This window comes from Sorex araneus, chromosome 6, assembly GCF_027595985.1.
Source record: "Sorex araneus isolate mSorAra2 chromosome 6, mSorAra2.pri, whole genome shotgun sequence".
Lineage (NCBI taxonomy): Eukaryota > Metazoa > Chordata > Mammalia > Eulipotyphla > Soricidae > Sorex > Sorex araneus.
The window spans coordinates 70,244,733-70,266,953 of NC_073307.1; the positions used below are offsets into that span (position 1 = coordinate 70,244,733).

Sequence of the window (22,221 nt, forward strand, 5' to 3'; positions counted from 1 at the left end):
ACAACTTTTGCTTTAAGGTACACTGAATGCCTTGCCCAAAATGTTCAATCCTACATCACCTATCTTTTCCATTTAAATAGGAAATATGATTTCAGAAAGATTAGTAATCTTGAGTTGAGGAATATTTATTCTGAATTGTATGGGCATACCTTTCAATTAAATTACAAATATTCTTATGAGAGAGAGGGATAGATTACTACAAAGAGATGAATACAGAGACTGGACTGGCATGACTCAATGCCAGTGAAATGGATTATCCCTTAGAGCGTCTAGAGGGAACTTGGCCTGCCCACATCTTATTTGAGTCCAGTGAAACTGGTTTCTGACTTCTGATATCCAAAACTGTACAAGAATCAATGTTCTGTTTTAACTTTGTGGTGATGTTCTAGGTAACAAATATATGCCATGATTTTTTTAATTTGTTCTGGTGGCAAAAGTGCCTAAGCCCTTCCCAGAAAGCATTCTAGGTTTATTCCTAGAATAGGAAGGAAGGAAGGAAGGAAGGAAGGAAGGAAGGAAGGAAGGAAGGAAGGAAGGAAGGAAGGAAGGAAGGAAGGATGGATGTCACAGAAAAGCATGTGACTCAGGGAAAAGACTACTTTTTTTCAACTGTTTTTTTCCCTTGTAAAAGATATTACTCATTTGACATTTCTGAGATTTTAGGAATACAGTTTTCTTGCAATGGATTCAGGTGTTACCCCAACTTAATAAAAGTAGGTTCTTACCCTTGTTTCTAATTCCCAGTTTCCAGCATGGCCTTTTATACTTATTTCTGCCTTTAGTTCAGGTTTTTGTCAATTGATTCCTGAAAATATGAATTATTATGTTATTGCTATGGCTTATTAAAAGTGATAACACAATTTGGTTTTGAATACTGAATATTTGATGCCTTCACATTGTGTAAAATTTAGCAATCTATTTAAATTCTGGCCTCCAATTCCAAAAGATACATGTGCAATATATATGTATGTGTTTAGGAAATACCATATGTAGCTAGTAAATACCTATATACTGCTACTAGGATTATTGAGCTAATATTGGCTAAATATTTGGAGCTTATCAAAGGATATGCCCTACAATTGAGCCTATTGATAATAATTTGTAAATTCTAATCATACCACTGATTTTAGTCTCTTATCTTTGAAATAGTGGTGAAGTAAAAATCTCAAGGAAGAAAAATAATATTTCTATCCACAGATGGATTTTGTTTTGGAGAAGCCCTCTCATGGGCTTATTCCTGGCTCTGTGCTTCAACATCACTCCTGGCAGTGTTCAGGGCACTAAGTGGAGTGCCCTGGATTGAACCTAGGTTTGCCACATGCAAGGTAAGAGCCCTGCCCACTGAATGATCTCTCTGGCACCCAGCAAGTATTTTTGTTTATTTTTAAAATATTGACACCAATCTTACCCCCCCAGTGTGACCTTCCCTCCACTGTTGTCCCTAGTTTCCCACACGCCTAACACTTTCCCCTACAGGCACAAAGTTATTTCATATCGCTTATTACAACTAAATGGCTGGCTGAACATGTTACTGAAAAATACTCCAGTAAAAGAAAATTTGTGAAAATTGTTTAATCTCACCATGAGGTCATTAAGTCATTGTCTAAGGGTAAACTAAGCTGTTTGTTGCTCACTTAGCTGTTTGTTGCTATGTTATTCTGTTTGGTGAGTTTAGTTGACTTATATGTTACTTTCTCATCTAACTTGGTGTGTTTCTACTGGTCAGTCAGTATTGTGGAATTCGGAGGTGTCATTCTCCAGGGCCTTCAGGTTCTGTGAATCTGGGAAGCAGGGCTGATGAGTTTACATGGCAGCAGCTGTGTGATGTGGGTGTGGCAGAGGAAGGAAAGAAGCCAGTAGGGAGAAGGGAGGGAAGGAAGGAAGGAAGGAAGGAAGGAAGGAAGGAAGGAAGGAAGGAAGGAAGGAAGGAAGGAAGGAAGGAAGGAAGGAAGGAAGGAAGGAAGGAAGGAAGGAAGGAAGGAAGGAAGGAAGGAAGGAAGGAAGGAAGGGAGAAAGTAAGCAGGAAATAAGAGGAAGGTAAGGAAGGAAGGTAAGGATGGGAGTTAAGGAAGGGAGGTAAGGAAGGGAGGGAGAGAAGAGAGGGAGAGAAGGGAGGGAGGGCAGGGAGGGAAGGGAAGGGAGGTAAGGAAGGGAGGGAGGGAGGAAAGGAGGGAAGAAGGAGGAAAGAAGTCGGAAAGAATGGGAGAAAGGATGGAAAAAGGATAGAAGAAGGATGGAAGAATGGAAGGAACTGAAAATAATTCCTTAGCTTCTTCTTTTATGAGCCTGTCATGGTGCTGCCTTTGCTTCTCCCTCTCTCACTACCTAACCGTGAATGACAGTGCATTTCCTTTTTATAGCCTAGTTAACCAGAATTATAGCAGTAGAGGCAAAAGCAAAGTCAATATGACATTTAACTATTGCTCAAAGCTAAGACAAACCTTGCTTCTTCAGATGCTCTTTGTGGTCATGATTTCCTGCTCAAGGCCCCGCTGTAGTTCCTCACTTAGGCGGTCAAGCTTAGCATTTCTCAGAGAGAACAAGAACCTGTGGAAACTGTCAGTAGACCTGGCTACGTTGGCCGGAGATTCTACAGGTCAGTGTAAGACCCTGCAGCCTTCCTGGCACACCGTTGGCAGTCAGGGTGCAGCAGGAGTCTCACACACGGACTCCCTCTGCTTATCATGGCGGTGACTGATCCAGAGAGGAGGAGGGCAGGCTCACACAATGAGGGCCGGTTTCTAATTTCCAAAAGGAAAATATGTTAAGGCACTACAGATATGTATCCATTATGCTGAAATTCTCAAAAGTTTCACAATCCACTTCCTTGAGAAATAGAAGTAGAGAAGACAACCTATTGGTTAACTAACAGCTGTAGGCGAATTTGCCTTCCCATTTTTCTTAATCTTCTGGGCTATATGGGGCCTTTAGTGATCGTTCACCTGAGGTACAGATCAGTATTTGGCCGGGACTGTGTGGAAGTAGACTGTCTTCATCGTGATTATAGAGGGAGCTAGCAGAGGTCCAGATTCCAAGCTCTATCACAGAGGATTTCAGATGAAGGGGCCAGAATAATTCATTATCAAACTAAAGATCAATAAGCTTTTTTCAGCATAATTTCAGTGTAGTTATGCTAGCCCCTTGGCGTCGCTTTCGTCTAGGACTCTAAATGACTCTGTCATTTCTACCCACTATTGGCCCAGTGACTGGGTCGTGCAGGCAACCCAGGTCCTTATGGTTTGCAAGGAGTAGGCATGATGCCTTCTTCCTCTGTGGGGCAGAGTGCCAGATGGTTAAAATATATTGGCCCCAAGGGCATTACAGCCACCTTCCAGCCCTATGTGGCACCCATACCGCTGAATTTATGGGGATGAGATTTACTTGAGCAATGGAAAGCAGAGATTAGAATTCTGATTCCGTGTCCCCCTGTAGCCTCGGATTCTGAGGCCTCTCCTCTTTTAATTGGAGTTGCTGCGGCTTTACGCCCAGCACCCCTCAGTGGTCAGTAGAAATCCCATGACCCTGTGTGGTCCTCCCAGTGGCCCCTTAATAATGAAAAACTAAGGGTGTTAGAACCTTGGTAGAAGAACAACTGAAGCTAGGACATATGGAAACTTTATTGATAGAATGGAATTTCCCTGTCTTTGGTATCAGAAGCAATCATGTAAGTGTACTTGTTGACTGACCTGCAGGATGTGAATTCCACCTCGGTTCCCATGGGGGCTCTTCAGCCGGGCCTTCCTGTCCTGGTTGTTATTGATTTAAAACATATCGTTTACAACATTCCCATCCACGCAGATGGTCTGAAGCGTTTTGCATTCTCTGTAACCTTTCTCAATTATCAAGCACTTAAGCGCAGGTATCAATGGACTGTTTTACCTCAGGCAATGACCAATTCTCCTACCACGTGTCAGAATTTTGTTGACTTAATTTTGTGCCCTTCTCATGTCAAGTTTCCTCAGGCTTATGCTATTCATTATATGGATGATATCTTGCTTGCACGTTCTAATGATAGAGAGCTCCAGAGACTTTATGAGGATGTTATAACTTGTCTACCAGCAGCTGGGTTACAAAGAGCCATGGAAACAATGAAGATGCATTCTCCATATGAGTACTTAGGTTATGTTCTTGAGCATACTACTGTACAACCTCAAAAATTTTCCATTTGCCATGATAAACTTAAAAACCTTAGTGACTTTCAAAAACTGAAAGGTAATAATCCTGGGTTCATCCCTCTCTAGGCATTCCAAATTCAGACCTCCATCATTTATTCCTGACCCTTGAAGGAGACTCTGCTCTGAACAGTCCTAGGAAGTTGACCCCTGAGGCTCAGAAGGAATGGGGATTTTTTCTACACCGACTCCAGTAATCCCATGTTTCTATAATTGCTCTGGGAGAAAAATGGTGGCTCCTGCATTTTGATACCCCCCAGTTGCCCACTGCTGCACTGGCCCAGCTTTAGGCCCCATAGAATGGTTCCATTTGCATAGCAGACTCTCCAACTCTTCTGCCTTATCTTGAGTTACTGGCTGAACTTAGAATTAATGGAAGACTGAGAGCCCTAGCTATGCTGGGATTTGATCCTCATCTCTTTGTTCTCCCTGATCCTGTGAAGGAACTTGCCTCCATCTTGCCATTCAGTGATGTTTTGCAAAGAGCCTCAGCTGATTTATCAGGAGAACTTTCCTCCCACTATCCAGCCGGAAAAACTTGAGATTTTATCAAAATAACTCCATTTGTCATTTCCTCCGTTGTTTGCTCCTCCCGCACTACTGATGCTCTGGTATATACATTGATGGTTCTGCCTCAGGGCAGGGTCTCCGAACCCTCCAAACCACGACCGGAAACACTAACTATACCTCTGCCCAGCAAGTGGAACTTGCCACTTTGTTGCCACTCTCCATGTGCCAGGGCCTGCTAATAGAGTCTCAGACTCAGCTGATGTGGTTGGTCTTTTTCCTGGCATCGGGATGGCTTCTCTAAATGCCACCAATGCTATAGTTCAGCAGTTGCTTCAGCAGCTACCAGCTCTCTTACAAAAGTGCTCTGAACCTGTTTTGATGACTCATATCACATCTTACTCTGGTCTTCCTGGACCAATGACTTAGGAAATGAGACTGCTGACCTATGGGTGGCGCCAAGTTTTACCTCTGCTGCAGAAGAACACCAGGCTTTACACAGGAACGCCCACTGCCTTCATCTTCACCATCGCATCCCAATGCAGATGCCAGGCATATTGTCTGTGTTTGCTTTTCTGTACTCCTTTACAGTGTACCCATCATGTGGTTGCAGCTAATCCCGAGGACTACAGAGCAATGAATTATGGCAAATGCATATTACTCAGGTCACATGATTTCCCAAGAAACCTTTTCTCCTTGTAGCTATAGAGAGTTATTCTTGCTTCCTATAAGCTGTTCCCATACCTTCTGAGATAACCAAAGCAGTCTGCTCTCTTCTACTACAATGTTTTTCTGTATGGCCATTCCCTCTGCTATTAAAACAGATAACGGGCCCAGCATCTACTAGTAACGCTTTTTGAGATTTATGTGATTAATGGCAAATTAAACACATTATTGGAATTCCTTATAACCCACAGGAACAAGTCATAGTTGAGCTTGCCCAGAGAACCCTCAAAACACAGTTACTTAAGGCAAAAAAGGAGGCATCACTCCGCTTGATGCCTTATCCTTAACATTGTTTACCTTAAATTTTTAAAATGTACCTCAAGGAGAGCCTTATACAGCAGCTAAGAGGCATTTTCAGGAAGGTGTACAAGCTCAGGAAACTACTAATTATCCTACTTGGAATAAAATTGACAAAGAATGGGTATCGGGGAATCTCCTCATTTGAGAAAAAGGCTATGCTTTTGTTTCAACAGATGAAAACCCCATGGAGAAATTTTAGATTCCGTTGTGTCTAAAACCATCCTTGCAACCCCGGGATGAATCCCACTTGGTCGTGGTGTATGATCTTTTTGATGAGTTCTTGAATTCTATTTGATAATATTTTGTTGAGAATATTTGCATCTGTGTTCATCAGGGATATTGGCCTGTAGTTTTCTTTTTTTGTGGTGTCTTTGTTTGCTTTTGGTATTAGGGAGATATGAGCCTCATAGAAACTATTTGGGAGGGTTTCTGTTTCTTCAATTTCCTGTAAAAGCTTGAGAAGGACTGGCACTAGGTCCTCTTTTAATGTTTGAGAGAACTTGCTAGTGAATCCGTCTGGACCTGGGCTTTTGTTTTTGGGAAGACTTTTGATTACCATTTCAATTTCTTTGATGTTAATTGGACTATTAGGGTACTCCAGGTCTTCTTGGTTCAGCCTTGGGAGATTATAGGAATCCAGGAATTTATCCATTTCTTCTAGGTTTTCTTGTTTCATGGCATGGAGATTTTCGAAGTAGTCTCTGATGATCTTTTGAATTTCATTGGTTTCTGTTGTGATGTCCCCATATTCATTTCTCTCTCTTTCTTTGTGAGTCTTGGTAGTGGTTTATCAATCTTGTTTATTTTCTCGAATAACCAGCTCTTGGTTTCATTTATTTTTCGGATTGTCTTTTGGGTTTCCATGTCATTAATATCTGCTCTAAGTTTTATGATCTCTTTCCTTCTGCCTGGTTTGGGCTCCTTTTGTTGGTCCTTTTCTAAGGTCTTGAGCTGTGAAGTCAAGTTATTTATATGGGCCCTTTCTTCCTTCCTGAGATATGCTTACAGAGCTATAAATTTTCCCCTTAAAACGGCTTTAGCTGCGTCCCACAGGTTCTGGTAGCTCGTGCCTTAATTTTCATTTGTTTCCAGATACCTCTTGATTCCTTCCTTGATTTCCTTCCTGACCCACTCATTGTTCAACATCGAGCTATTTAATTGCCAGGTGTTTGATTTGATTTTCTGCATCTGTCCATGATTAACTTTTATCTTCAGTGCATCATGGTCTGAAAAGATAGCTGGTACAATGTCTATCTTGTTGATTCTGTTGAGGTATGCTGTGTGACCCAGCGCATGGTCTATTCTGGAAAATGTCCCTTTTGCACTAGAAAAGAATGTGTATTCCTTTTTTGGGGGATATAAAGCCCTGTGTAGATCTATTAGCCCTCTCTGTTCTATTTCTTCCTTCAAAGCCAGTATTTCCTTGGTGAGTTTTAATCTTCTTGATCTGTCCAGAGGAGACAGGGCAGTATTGAAGTCCCCAACTACTATTGTGTTGCTCACAATGTCCTTCTTAAGGTCTCTTAGCAGCTGTTAGAGCTATTTTGAGGTTTCTTGCCATGGTTTGTTGTTGCCTGTAGGCTTCTTGCAGTTCATCTTCAAGCATACTGATTCTGTCTTCTGCTGCAGTCATTCTATTTGGCAGCCAGAGAGTTTTTGATTTCATGTAGCGAATTCTTTATTTCTTTTTGAAGGTTTTTTATTTCTGCTCTCATTTCTTCCCATATTTTGTCGGCTGTCTGTTGTATTGTTTCTGCCAGGTGCTCCTTTAAGTTGTCAATCTTTGCATTGAGTTCATTGAACATCTTGAGGATTTCAACTCTGAATTCTTTATCAGAGAGCTCAAGTTTGTAGGAAACGCCAGTTGAGGTTTCTGGACTCCTTTGATCGTCCTCTGCTTGCAATAGGGGTTTGCGCTGTTTCTTCATGTTGTGGTGGTGGTATGAAAGAGGGACCTTGAAGATGAGTATCCCTGTTTCCTCTTGTTGCAAAAAAGGATTGTGGATAGGCTCAGCCAATGGTGGTTGCCTTTTTATTTCTGGCTTGTAGAACCTGGTCTCCCACTGAGATGTTCCTTCAATCCTTATGTGAAGTCATGTGCTTTAGTGTCCTACTGTTTTCGAATAGCTAGGATATTAGTCTTAGACACGATGTTGAGGAAATTATCTGCCACCGCATAAGCTTTGGCCGGCCAGTAAAGAGGCCATGCCCACTTTGCTTAGGCCACGCCCCTGGTGATTAGGCCACGCCCCTTCCCCACAACCTGATGGCGGTCATGGGGCTGGGGTGGTGTGCTGGCCACTCGGCCGGCAGTCCAGAGGGGAGGGAATCCTGGAGTGCTCAGGGCCGCAGAGCAGGCTGTGTCCGGAAGGGCATATACCCTCACTTTCACACCCTCCCCCTGCCTCCATGACAGACAATATTCTCCATACTCTCTCTCTCCTTTGGGCATTATGGTTTGCAATACAGATACTGAGGTTATAGTGTTTAGTCCATTATCTACTTTCAGCATACGTTTCAAATCACGACCGATTCCTTCAGCCATCATATTCTTAGTGATCCCTTCTCTATTCCAACTGCCTTCTCCTTTCCACTTAGCAGGCTCCCACATATGGAGTAACCTTCTAGGCCCTTGTATATACTGACCTTGGGTGTCAGCCTCATGTTATGTTATTTTATACTCCACATGTGTGCAGTCTTTCTATGTCTATCGCTCTCTTTCTGACTCATTTCACTTAGCATGATACTCTCCATGTCTGTCCATTTATAAGCAAATTTTATGACTTCATCTCTCCTATCAGCTGCATAGTATTCCATTGTGTAGATGGACTAGAATTTCTTAACCAGTCGTGTGTTCTAAGACACTTGGGTTGTTTCCAGATTTTGGCTATTTTGAACAGTGCTGCAATGAACATATAGGTACATATGTCATTTCCACTGTGCTTTTTTTATACCCTCAGAATATATTCACAGAAATGTTATCACAGCATCATATGGAAGCTCAATTTCTAATTTTTGAAAGACTGTCCATATTGCTTTTCAGAAAGGCTGGACCAGTCAGCATTCCCACCAAGAGGGAAAGAGCGTCCATTTTCCCCCACATCCAAGCCAGCACTGGTAGCTTTTGTTCTTTAAAGTGTGCGCCAGTCTCTGTGGTGTGAGATAATATCTCATTGTTGTTTTGATTTTACCTGTGACATTTTTCAAAGAAATAGACAAAACACTCCTGAAATTCCTAGGGGACAATAAACCCCCATGAAAAGCTAAAGCTAATCCTTGGTAAAAGAAAAATCAGTGGCATCACCTTCCCCAACTTCAAACCATCTACAAAGCAATACTGATTAAAACAGCATGGCAATGAGCTAGAAACAGACGCGCAGACCAATGGAAGAGAGTTGAATATTCTGTCATAGACCCAGAAATACATGACCATTTAATCTTTGTGATAGGAGCAAGCAATGTGAAGTAGAACATGAAAAACTTCTTCAACAATTGGTGCTGGGAAAACTGGATAGCTACCTGAAAATGAATCCACAATCATTTCTGTCTAATGCCAGACACAAAAGTCAAAACAAAGTGGATTAAAGAACTCAGTAATAGAAAGGAATCCATAAGGTACATAGAGTAAAATGTAGGCAGAATCCTCCATGACACTGAAGCTAAAATCATCTTTAAGGATGAGACACCATGTACCACACAAGTGGAAGCAACTATAAGCAAATGGGCACTTTAAATAATGATGGGAGAAGTAATAGAAAGAAGATAGGAATGCTACACTTGTCATTCATACAAAACAATATTTTGGGCTCTGCATAATTGAAAGATTCATGTCAAAAACTATACTGTTGGACCTTGAGACATGTCTTAGTGGTCAGAAGAATCCAGTTTAGGGGAAAAAATCACAAAAGATCTACTCCATTTCTTTACAAACCACTAAGCTAGAAAAGAAGCATTGAACTTCCATGCTGATTTTACAAAATCTCTATTGAATACCTTTGTCTAGGAGTGAAAATTAAGACTCTTCCCTTTATTTTAGGTAAGAAATTTTATGATAAATGTAGATGCCCCGGTGAATGTTACTTGGAAATGCCCTTTTTAATTTTATTTTTCATTTCAAAGAAGGCACGTTTGGCATTCTTATACAGCTGTCACCAATGTTAATATTTTGGGTATCTCAAGAAGATTCATATTCTTTACATCTGATACAGCACCGACTGGAGACCCAGCCTCAGATTTCTCCAGCTTACTTTAGGCAACAATATGTCTCACAGTCTCATTCCTGTTAGTTTCTAAGACCCTCACCATTTCTCCAAGTTTACTGTGAACCTTGGAAAATTAAATGGAAATTACATGGAAAAGTAAACCCAGTTCACAAACGTTTTCAAATTCAGGGTCTAGTGTTTCCAAATAATGGAGTTAAGTCTAAAATGCCAAGTTCGCTTTCTGACAAAAAATTTGCCCGATGCAGAAGTCAAAATATAATCTTGTATAATGTCTAAAATCAGTGTGTTGTCATATCCTCTAACTAATGACCTAGGAAGTTGCAAACATTTTGATCTCTTGACACAAAATGGAGAATCGCTAGTGGAGAATCGCTGTTTCCTATGGTGACTGAAAAATAGAAAATCCTTAAAGAAACAAGAACTTGGATCCATTCAGCCCATGGAGGGCGGGAAATGTGGGGGGAGGGGGGACGCGAGGTGGGGCGGAGTGCAGGCAGCAAGCTCTTTCCAGTGATCCTCCGAACCCACCCCCTCCAGCACGCGGGTGCACCAGACAGGACTGAGGTTGTTTAACTGTACTCTGTAACTGAAATTCACGCAGAGCTGACAGAGAAAGTGAGGACTTACTCTAATACATTTGGTAAGATTCGCTGAAAGAAAAATATTTAGAAAAATACAAAATAGAAGAAGAAATTACAGTCTTGGTATGAATAAGTATGATTAGCTCAGTGAAACGTTAAAAAGACAGTGGATGGGTTTCATAAAAATTGAAGAATTCTGAGGCAGGAGTAATAACACACAGAGCAGGTAAGGCACTTACCTTGGATGAGCAGCCTTGCGTGGGGTTGAGTTGGGTACAATCCCGACTCTCCTTATGGTATCCCTGCTGCCTGGGGCTATAAGTCCTGTGCACTACGGGGTCTTGACCCCAAACCAAAAAATAAATAATTAAATGTAGGGAAAAAATCAAATAAAGAGGCCGGAGCAATAGCACAGTGGGCTTTGCGTTTGCCTTGCACACAGCCGATCCAGGTACGATTATCAGCATCCCATAAGGTCCCCCGAGCAATGCCAGAAATAATTCCTGAGTGCAAAGCCAGGAGTAACCCACTGCATTGCCAGGTGTGAGCAAAAAAAAAAAATCAAATAAAAAATTAATTCAACATGGAAAAGAGCAATCCAAAAGTGTAAAGAGTAAATGATGAACTAGAATATATGTCATTTGACCGATGACTTTGTCAGAAATTTCCTGTACAGCAATATGTGCAGCAGAAATCTTTGAGACAGCAGATAAAAACCTAAACAAAGTTCCTCATATGGAATGAATCTTAGTTTATGAAATAAAATGTACCTTCAACAGAAAACATTAAATTAGCAAATCTGATCTAGTTCTTTTGCAAATATATGTTGAAAAACCTGGGGGTCAGGAAAATAGTTCAGAGATTGTTAAGAATCTTGTCTTGCACGTGACTGACATATTTCAATCCCCAGCACCACTATGGTCCCCAGAGCTCTTGCCAGGAGTGATCCAGAAGAATAACAATGGCCTCAACACATAGGTATGGCCAATTCAATAAAAACAAAACAACTTACATCAGTTGAATCTCCTTTCTGTTCAATATCACAAGGAGAACAATGAACAGAATTTTTCCTAAGATTATGTCTGCCTTGAGTTTTGCAAAACACCACAACACGCAATCTTTAGCAACTTACTATAAACCATCAGCAAGGGAAGAAATGAATAGCTAATGAACATACCAACTGTCATTTTTGTAGCCCTAATAATATAAAAATGAATACTAGCCATTAAAAACACATTACAGTCTTTTTTAGGAGGGTTGGGGGCGTCACACCCGGTGATACACAGGCATTATTCTTGGCTCATACACTCAGGAATTACTCCTGGTGTTGCTCAGGGGACCATATGGGATGCTGGGAATCAAACCGGGTCGGCTGTGTGCCAGGCAAAGGCCCCCCTGGCGGTTCTCCACATTAGAGTCTCAAAGGGCATAAAGGACATAAACATTCAAAAGATGTGGAATAGGGACAAAAAGAATTCCTCTGAAACACACCTAAGTTAATTTTTATAGATTCATCTGGGAAATGTTAAGAGATGAGATGATATATTAAAAAGCTGCTGTCTCAAATATTTGTACAATTCTTGCCCACAGATGGAAGGGAAGGGAAGACAGAGATCATGCCCTGTCAGCAGGCTTATGGAAAGCAAGAAGGATCTTTTCAGCAAATCATTACTGATCCTCAGAAAAATGAAGTGACTGCATCTGAACCTGATGAATTTTGCATAAATGTCGGGGGTGGGTTTGCAGATGAACTTGCCACTCACGTTTCTATATACTGTAGGTTACAGGCAGTGGAATAAAACCACTCATTCTTTCAAAAGTGGGAAAGGAATTGTAAAGTAAAATGCAAAGTACTGAGCAAAATCTTTCTCACATGGAATGAGGATAGCAGATTAATACAAGACTCTGTGATGTGGACTTTGGGGTATCAGGTCTCAGTTGATGGAACTCAGACTCACACTTCCTCTAAATATGTCATTGATTAATCAGGTCTGGATATGATGAATCCAGAGCTGGGCACCCGATGTGTGATTCTAGCCTTCCAGAATGACTCTAGATAGGTTCCTGACACACTTTCATCCACTGCTTTTGGAGGTAGTTGTTTGTTTAAAAAGATGAGCTGGTGATAATACTACTTGTTGTCATATCCTATAAGAAAGTCCTCCATTATTAAGCAAAAAGAAAATAGTAAAAGCTCAATAAGCCTTTTTAACAGTTTTCTGAACTATTTTGGTTGGGAAAGTTTCATATATACAATAATTGAACAGAGAGATGAAAGAGTATGCAGTATTTTATCCAATGTGGTCTTGGTGGCTGAGAGTCTCTTAACCAAGAGCATGTAGTAGTTAAGAATGCAGGTTTTGGTGGAGGGAGAGAGGATGGGAGGGGGAGAGAGAGTGAGAGAGAGAGAGCGTGCGCACTCATTAGTCAGTAGCACATGCTATGTGTTAAGAAGGCCTGGTTTTTTCCCCAACCCCATAAGATCTGCTTAGCACTACCAGGAGTTAACTGATATCTGAGGACAAAGCAGGTATGTAGCTCCTGGGCACAGGCATATGAGGCTCTGGGAAAAAAGGAAGGAAGGAGGGAGAAAGGATGGGAGGGAGGGAGGAAGAGAGGGAGGAGGGCTAACAATGATTCAGGGTATCCTAAAGTTGAATTTCATGAACATTAAACATTCTGAATTAGTTTAAGAGCTAGTACAGACCAGAGGAATACTACAGTGAGTACAGCACTTGCCTTGCATGTGTCTAACTTGGGTTCGATCCCCAGTATCCCACATGCCCCCTATTTATACTGGCAGGTATAATTCCTGAGTGCATAGCCAGGATAATCCCTAAGCATAGTCAGGTGTGGCCCCAAAAGCAATAAATTAATTAATTAATAAGTAAAGAGACCTAGGACAAACTGTTTCCCTAAACATTATTACCTGCATCTAAAACAAAAAAATTCCGCTTTGAGACAGCTGAATGTCTTGCCCAAAATATCCATATCCTTCAACTCATATCCTTTCCATTTAAATAGGGAATGTGATTTCAGAAAGATTAGTAATCTTTAAATGAAAACTATTTACTCTGAATTGTATGGGAATACCTTTCAATTAAATTACAAATATTCTTATGAGACAGAGGGATAGTTTACCAGAATGAGAAGAATACAGAGATTGGACTGGCATGACTCAATGCCAGTGAAATGGATTATCCCTTAGAGCATCCAGAGGGAACGCGGCCTCCCACATCTTATTTGAGTTCAGTGAAACTGGTTTCTGACTTCTGATATTCAAAACTGTACAAGAATCAATGTTCTGTTTTAACTTTGTGGTGATGTTCAAAGTACCGAATTATACCATGATTTCTAAAATTCATTCTGGTGGCAAAAGTGCCTAAGCCCTTCCCAAAAAGCATTCTAGCTTTATTCCAGGCCATGCTTTGCTGTGACTCAGGAAAAAGACTGCTTTTTTTCAGCTGTTATTTTTTGTCCTTGTAAAAGAAATTACTCATTTTGACAAGTCTGCACTTTTAGGAATACAGCTATTTTGTAATGGATTCAGGTGTGACCCCACTTAATTAAAGTAGGTTCTTACCCTTGCTTCTAACTCCCCGTTTCCAGCATGGCCCCTTATACTTCTTTCTGCCTTTAGTTCAGGATTTTGTCAATGATTCCTAAAACTATAACTTATTATGCTATTACTATGGCTTATTAAAAGTGATAACACAATTTGGTTTTAAATACTTAATATTTGACACCTTCACATTGTGTAAAATTGAGCAATCTATTTAAATTCTGGCCTCCAATTCCAAAAGATACATATACGTACAATATATATGTATGTGTTTAGGAAATACCATATGTAGCTAGTAAATACCTACATGACACTACTAGGATTATTGAGCTTACATTGGCTAAAACTTGTAGTTATCAGAGTGTATGCCCTACAATTGAGCCTATTGATAATAATTTGTAAATTTTAAGCAGGCCACTGATTCTAGTATCTTATCTCTGAGATAGCGATGAAGTAAAAATCTCAAGGAAGAAAAATAATATTTCTATCCAGAAATGGATTTTGTTTTGGAGAAGCTCTCTCATGGGCTTATTCCTGGCTCTGTGCTCCAACATAACTCCTGGCAGTGTTCAGGGCACTATGTAGAGTGCCTGGAATGAACCTAGGTTTGCCATATGCAAGGTGAGAGCCCTGCCACTGAGTGATATCTCTGGCACCCAGACAAGTATTTTGGATTAATTTTTTAACTGTTTACACCAATCTCACCGCAGTGTGACCTTCCCGCCACCATTATGCCGAGTTTCCCACATGCCCAAGACTGCACCCTTAGAGGCACAAAATTATTTCTTATCACTTGTTTCAACTAAATGGCTGGCTGATCATGTTACTGAAAAATACTCCAGTAAAAGAAACTTTGTGAAAATTGTTTAATCTCATCATGAGGTCATTAAGTCATTGTCTGAGAGTAAACTAAGCTGTTTGTTGCTCCCTTGGCTGTTTGTTGCTATGTTATTCTGTTTGGTGAGTTTAGTTGACTTATATGTTACTTTCTCATCTAATATGGTGTGTTTCTACTGATCTGTCAGTATTGAGAAGTTTGGAGGTGTCGTTCCCCAGGGCGTCCAGTATCTGTGAATCTGGGAAGCTGGGCTGATGAGTTTACATGGCAGCAGCTGTCTGATGTGGGTGTGGCAGAGGAAGAAAGGATGGAAGGAGAGAGGGAAAGAGGGACAGACAGATGGAGGGAGGGAGGGAGGGAGGGAGGGAGGGAGGGAGGGAGAGATGGAGGGAGGAAAGGAAGGAAGGAAGGAAGGAAGGAAGGAAGGAAGGAAGGAAGGAAGGAAGGAAGGAAGGGAGGAGGGAAGGAAGGGAGGAGAGAAAGAAGGAAGGGAGGAGGGAGGGAGGAAGGAAGAAGGAAGGGAGGGAGGGAGGGAGGGGAGGGAGAGAGAAAGGAAGGAAGGAAGTAATGAAGGAAGGAAGGCAGGAGGGAGGGAAGGTGGGAAGGAAGGAAGGAAGAAAGGAAGGAATGAAGGAATGAAGAAAGGAAGGAAGGAAGGAAGGAAGGAAGGAAGGAAGGGAGGGAGGGAGGGAGGGAGGGAAGGAGGGAAGGGAGGGAAGGAAGGAATGTAGGGAGGAAGGAAAGAAGGAAGGGAGGAGGGAGGTAGGGAGGAAGGGAGGGAGGTAGGGAGGAAGGGAGGGAGGGAGGGAGGGAGAAAGAGGGAGGAAGGAAGGAAGGAACGGAGGAGGGAGAGAAGGTGGGAAGTAAAGAATGAGGGAAGAAGGGAAGGAAGGAAGGAAGAAAGGAAGGAAGGAAGGGAGGAAGGAGGGAAGGAAGGAAGGAAGGAAGGAAGGGAGGAGGGAAGGAAGGAAGGAAGGAAGGAAGGAAGGAAGGAAGGAAGGAAGGAAGGAAGGAAGGAAGGAAGGAAGGAAGGAAGGAAGGAAGCAGGGAAGGAAGGAAGGGAGGATGGAGCGAAGGAGGGAAGGAAGGAAGGGAAGGGAGGAACAGAGGAAGGGAAGGGAGGAAGGGAGGAAGGAAGGAAGGGAGAAAGCGAAGAGGGAAGGAAGGGAGGAAGGAAGGAAGGAAGGAAGGAAGGAAGGAAGGAAGGAAGGAAGGAAGGAAGGAAGGAAGGAAGGATTTAGATTTAACATCTCTGTGCTCTGCTTCCCCAATTAGTTAATCACCGTTCCCCCGAAACAGCAAGCAGTACCTATGACTTGAAAAGTCAAATTCCTCAGAAATCTCTGATTTTGCATTTGTAAGTGTACTCTTGCTTTTATCTTTCCCTTATGTCCTTTTGCATGGTTTCTTTCATAGCAATGTCCTGTTTTTGTATAGACACAGGAAAACTGATAATGCTATGCTTTTGTAACTTGGGAGTTATTTGACTCGAATGACTTTCACTCCAGCGGTAGCAGACGGGGATTTTGTATGCTGCAAATAGGCTGCACTTTGGTTTTTGGCAATGAGCTCTGTGGCTTCTGATCAGTCGTCCCAGATGTGTACAGGACAGTACAATGGGACTGACTGGGGTTTGTAGTATGGGTGTCGACTGACAAATCAGGCATATAGATCCAGTCCTGGTGAAGTCCGTGGATAGTTGTTTTTCAGAACCTGCGGCAGCAGGTGGGGATTTTGAACGCCGATTTTTGGCTGCACTTTGGGTGCTTAGAAAGAGTTCCTCTTCAGCTTCTTAACTCTCAACCCAGATGAGTACTGGACAACTCGAGGGGAGTGACTGGGGTTTGTAGTTTGTGTGTCCACTGACATCTCAGGAATAGAGGTCAAGTCATGGGCTAAGGCCATGGATAATTGTTTTTCGGAACCGGGGACAGCAGATGGGGATTTTGAATACTGTATTTGGGCTACTGGTTGGTTGCTTGGCAAAGAGTTCCTGTATAGCTCCTTAACACTGGTCCCCGGTGTGTATGGGACAGCTCGAGGGGACTGACAGGTTTGTAGTTTGTGCATCCACTGACAAATCAGGCATATAGATCCAGTCATGGGTGAAGTCCATGGATAATTGTTTCTCAGATCCAGCAGCAGCAGATGGGGATTTTGTATGCCGAGCTTGGCCTGCACTTCGGTTGCTTGGCAAAGAGGTATGTGCCTTCTGATCAGGCGTCCCAGATGTGTACAGGACAGTAGGACGGGACTGACTGGGGTTTGTAGTTTGTGTGTCCACTGGCACCTCAGGCATATAGGTCGAGTCTTGGGCGACGGCCATGGATAATTATTTCTCAGATCTGGTGGCAGCAGATGGGATTTTGGACGCTGTGTTTGGGCTGCACTTTGGTTGCTTGGCAAATAGTTCCTGTGTAGCTTCTTAACTCTCGTCCCAGATGAGTACGGGACACTTCGAGAGACTGCCTGCGGTTTGTAGTTTGTGTGTCCACTTGCTTCACCGGCATATAGCTCAAATCATAGGTGACTTCCATGAATAATTGTTTTTCAGAACCTGCGGCAGCAGGTACGGATTTTGTATGCCATGTTTAGGCTGCGCTTTGGTTGCTTAGAAAGAGTTTCTCTTCAGCTTCTTAACTCTCGACCCAGATGAGTACTGGACAACTCGTGGGGACTGACTGGGGTTTGTAGTTTGTGTGTCCACTGACATCTCAGGAATAGAGGTCAAGTCATGGGCTAAAGCCATGGATAATTGTTTTTCTGGAACCGGGGACAGCAGATGGGGATTTTGGATACTGTATTTGGGCTACTGGTTGGTTGCTTGGCAAAGAGTTCCTGTATAGCTCCTTAACACTGGTCTCCGGTGAGTACGGGACAGCTCGAGGGGACTAACTGTGGTTTGTAGTTTGTGCATCCACTGACAAATCAGGCATATAGATCCAGTCATGGGTGAAGTCCATGGATAATTGTTTCTCAGATCCAGCAGCAGCAGATGGGGATTTTGTATGCCGAGCTTGGCCTGCACTTCGGTTGCTTGGCAAAGAGGTATGTGCCTTCTGATCAGGCGTCCCAGATGTGTACAGGACAGTAGGACGGGACTGACTGGGGTTTGTAGTTTGTGTGTCCACTGGCACCTCAGGCATATAGGTCGAGTCTTGGGCGACGGCCATGGATAATTTTTTCTCAGATCTGGCAGCAGATGATGGGGATTTTGGACGCTGTGTTTGGGCTGCACTACGGTAGTTTGGCAAAGAGCTTTGTGGCTTCTGAACCCGCATCTCAGATGAGTTCGGGACAGCTGGAGGGGACTGAGTGGGTATTGTAGGTTGTGTGTCTACTGACATCCCAGGCACAGAGGTTAAATTATGGGAGAAGGCCATAGATCTTTGGTTCTTAGAACTTGCCATGGCAGCAGACGGGAGTTTTGTTTGTGGTGTTTGGACCACGTCTTGCTTCCCTGGCAAATGGCTCTTACGTGCCTTCTTACCTCTCGTCCCAGATGAGCACTGGTCAGTTTGAGGGGACTGACTGGGAATTGTAGGTTGTGTGTCGAATGACATCCCAGGCACATCAGTTGAGCCATGGGCAAATGCTATAGATGTTTTCTACTGAGAATCGGGTTTTGCGGTAGATGGGACGTGTGTATGCTGCGTTAGGGCCACACCTATGTCGCCTGGCAAAGAGCTGTTGTGTGTTTTCTTAACACTGTTTCCAGAGGAGTCTACGGATTGTGGGTTTTCAGAACCAGGAGGAGTCATGTCCAAGGGGATATGGTTCTCCCCAGAGTCAGGGACACTTGAGAAGGTGATTGCCTGAATAGAGGTTGTTATGTCTGTAGGCTTAATTGATATTACTAATGCCACTTGTTAAGTGATGCCACTTGTTACTCCGTGGCACAGAGGGAGAGGCCTTGGAGAGGGCCTGGAGGAACGGCAGGTACGGGAGGGGGCAAGGGATCCACACACATGGCTTCTGGCCGTTTCTTTTGGATGGAGGGTGCTTGGAAGGAAGGCTGAGAAGCCGGAGATGTGGTAAGAACAACTGACTGCAATGAGTCTCCTCCCTGAGATGGAGTGGTACTGACAGGATTGGAGCTTGCTAGACTCAAACCACCGGTTGGAACAGGAATCGCAGGACTGATGACCAACTGTGTGTTTTCATTAGTGCTTGCAGGCACAGGTGTCTGAACCTGAGATGAACTCTGGGAATCTGCCAATTGGCAAAGCCAGCTGGTAGTACCAGTATGGGGCTGGCACGTCCTGCTGGGTGGGAGCAGGCACCCGGTAGTGGCACTAGATCTTGTGGTGCAGGAAGGGACAGGCTGCGTGGGACCGGGGTCAGCTGGGCCCTCCTTCATGACCATGTGGTTGTTCGTGCTCCTCTTGGATGGGATGTTCTTGGTTGGCACCTGGGTATTGTTGGTTGCCTGCCAGTTTGTGGTGCCTAAACAGGGGAGCTTTGGAGGTGGGGGAAACTCACCCCGACCCCATTGCAGGGGCAGTTGCAGAGGAGCCGGCGGTGGTGTCTGCGCCAGAGGTTGCTTCCTCTTGCTGGCCCGCCTGCCTGCAGATTGTGGAGAAGCGCTCCCCGATGGACCTCCTGGAGGCGTCTGTCCTGCGACCTTGGTGCCTACCGGCGGACCGGGAGGGCTGGCCCGGGGCTCTGCAGGCTGCTCCTCTGCTGTGGACTTCCCTGGCAGCGAGCAGCAGGGCACAGCCCACAGGGCCGCGCTGGGAAGAGGCCCCCCAGGAGGCTGGGCCTGTCCGGCCGGGGCGGACAGAGGGCTGGGGAGATGTGGCCGAGGGTGTCTGCGGTCCTGCCTGCAAGGCCTGGAGGTGGAGAGGCGGGCCGCGGGAGGTCCTGGGGCCGGCGCCACTGGCCTGCAGGCCGCTGCACAAAGCGCCTTGCCGCTGAGGGCCCGCTGTGCTCCGACGGCCCCGTCTGGACGCCGACTGCCCGGTGTCCTGCGGGCTGGGGGTGGTCTCGGCTCCTGTCTCCAGGGGCCTCCAGTGTGCGCCTGGAGGGTTTGAGGGTCTGGAGGGAGGGTATCCGCAGGACACGGAAGTGGCGCCCCGGAGCGGGGATCCCGACGGGGCCCCGGACGCAGACGTCACTGACCTTGACGGGGACAGGACCGGCTTCTCCCCACGGCCCCCACACGCCGCAGGAACCCGCACAGGGGCGTTCGCGGCCGGTGGCAGGGCACAGCCTAGAACTCGTGCCGCGGGAGGGGTCGGACCTGATCGAATCCGTGCAGGAACGCTGGGGGCTGCTCAGGTCTGTCGGCCAGAGCACAGGTCGCTGAGCGTGTGCTCTCAGCGCCCACGGGCTGTGCGGGCCAAGCCCTGGGCGCCTGGCGCTGCCCCTCCCGGGTCCCAAGGCCCGCCTGCTGAAGGCGGTGCCCAGACCCCAGATGCTGTGCTGGGTTGCTCTGCCCGGCCTGGAGCCACGTGTCCATCCTCCCAGGCTCACCCGGGCCTCTGAGTTTCCAAGTTTCCAAGGAACGGATAAATTGCCCAGACCTACCCGGTCACTTGTTCTCCACTTCATTCTACATGTTTTCTTTTATTGTTTGGCGGGGGCGGGTTGGGGGGGTTCTTTTCTTTTCCTTTACAGCATTACAAAGCCCTTCGTGATTGAATTTCAGTCATACAGTATTCCAACACGCATCCCTCCACCAGTGTACATTTCCCCGCACAGTATCCCCAGGTTCTCTCCCATCACCCCACTCCACAGCCCCTCAACCCTTGCCTGCCCCTTGGGCAGGTGCTTTGCAGATTTGATTTTCAAACAACTGAAAGCATGTCATTACAGCTTCAACGTGCCCCTAGGTCAACACAAGTGGTCTTTGGTCTAGCCAGGATAGGAACCTAGTCTGTGTTATCTGACCCATCAGGGCTGTGGAGCAACTATCACATGCCCGTCCTCTGTGTCTCTTTATCTACTCTAGTGGAACAACACTGGAGAGATAGTACATGGGAAGGTGCTTGCCTTGTATGAGGACAGTGCAGGTTTAGTCCCCGCCATTCCTGCGGTATCCTTATCCCTGCCAGGAGTGTTCCCTGAGCACAGAGCCAGGAGTAACCCTGAGTACTGATGCATCTGGCCCCAAACCCACAAAGTCACTTCAGTGGTGGAAGATTGTCATAAGAAGCACAAAGTGGCGTGGTGAAATCTTCACAGGATGCTACTGGGAACTCAATATGACTCTAGATACTCTTCTGCACCTAGTTCTCTGGCCTAGTTCACTGGGATCTTTCATATGGCTGCTACTGTCTATTCAGGCATATGGCAAGCTGAAGTTAGGGATCCAAAAGACATACTGAACAGTAAAAATCAGTGTAGTGGTCGGAGAGAAAATCAGCAGGTAAGGGCGTTTGCAATCCTGGGCAATTGTAGGATAACATAGCCTCAGGTAGTTTTGGTTTATTGGGTTACTCTCATTACAGTGCTCCTGCACTAGTACAGTTTTCGGGCCCAGTAGAGTGGCTTTATTTGCACAACAAAGAGTCTCGCACTCTTGTGCCTTACCTTGAGTTAATGGCTAAACTCATGATCAAAGGAAGACTGAGCCCTTGCCATGCTGGGATTTGATCCTCATATCATTGTTCTCCCTGTCCCTGAGAAAGAAATTGCCTCCATCCTGCCCCTCATTGATGTTTTGCAAAGTGCTTTAGCTGATTTTTTAGGAGAAATTTCTTCCCACTATCCAGCAGGAAAAACTTGGGATTTTTTCATAAAAACCCCATTTATCATTTCCTCCATCATTCACTCCTGCCCCATTCCTGATGCTCCAGTATATTATATCGATGGCTCTGCCTCAGGGAAGGGCGGAATTTCTGGACCCATCCTAACCACAACAGTAAACACTAACTATACCTCTGCCCAGCAAGTGGAACTTGCCACTTTGGTGTATCTACTCTCCCATGTGCCAGGACCTGCTAATATAGGTTGAGACTCAGCTTATGTGGTTGGTCTCTTCCCTGTCATCGTGACGGCTGCTCTAAATGCCCCCAATCCTATAGTCCAACAATTGCTTGGGCAGCTACAAGCGCTTTTACAAATAGCTCTGAACCTGTTTTTATTACTCATATCAGATCTCACTCCGCTCTTCTGGGACCTATGGCCCCGGGAAATGAAGCCGCTGATCTCTTGGCAGCACCAATTTTTACCTCTGCTGCAGAAGAGCACCAGGCCTTACACACAAACGCCCGGCGTCTTCATATTCATCATCGTATCCCAATTCGAGAAGCCAGGCATATTGTCCATGTTTGCTCCGTTTGTGCTCCTTTACACTGTACCTCCCATG

The 22,221-nt window shown here is 44.7% G+C and overlaps 1 pseudogene; it reads right to left on the reverse strand.

Moving 5' to 3' along the window:
* Window positions 1-9,813: 9,813 nt before the first annotated feature.
* Window positions 9,814-17,235, reverse strand: LOC129405885 (AP-3 complex subunit sigma-1-like; annotated as a pseudogene).
* Window positions 17,236-22,221: the final 4,986 nt, after the last annotated feature.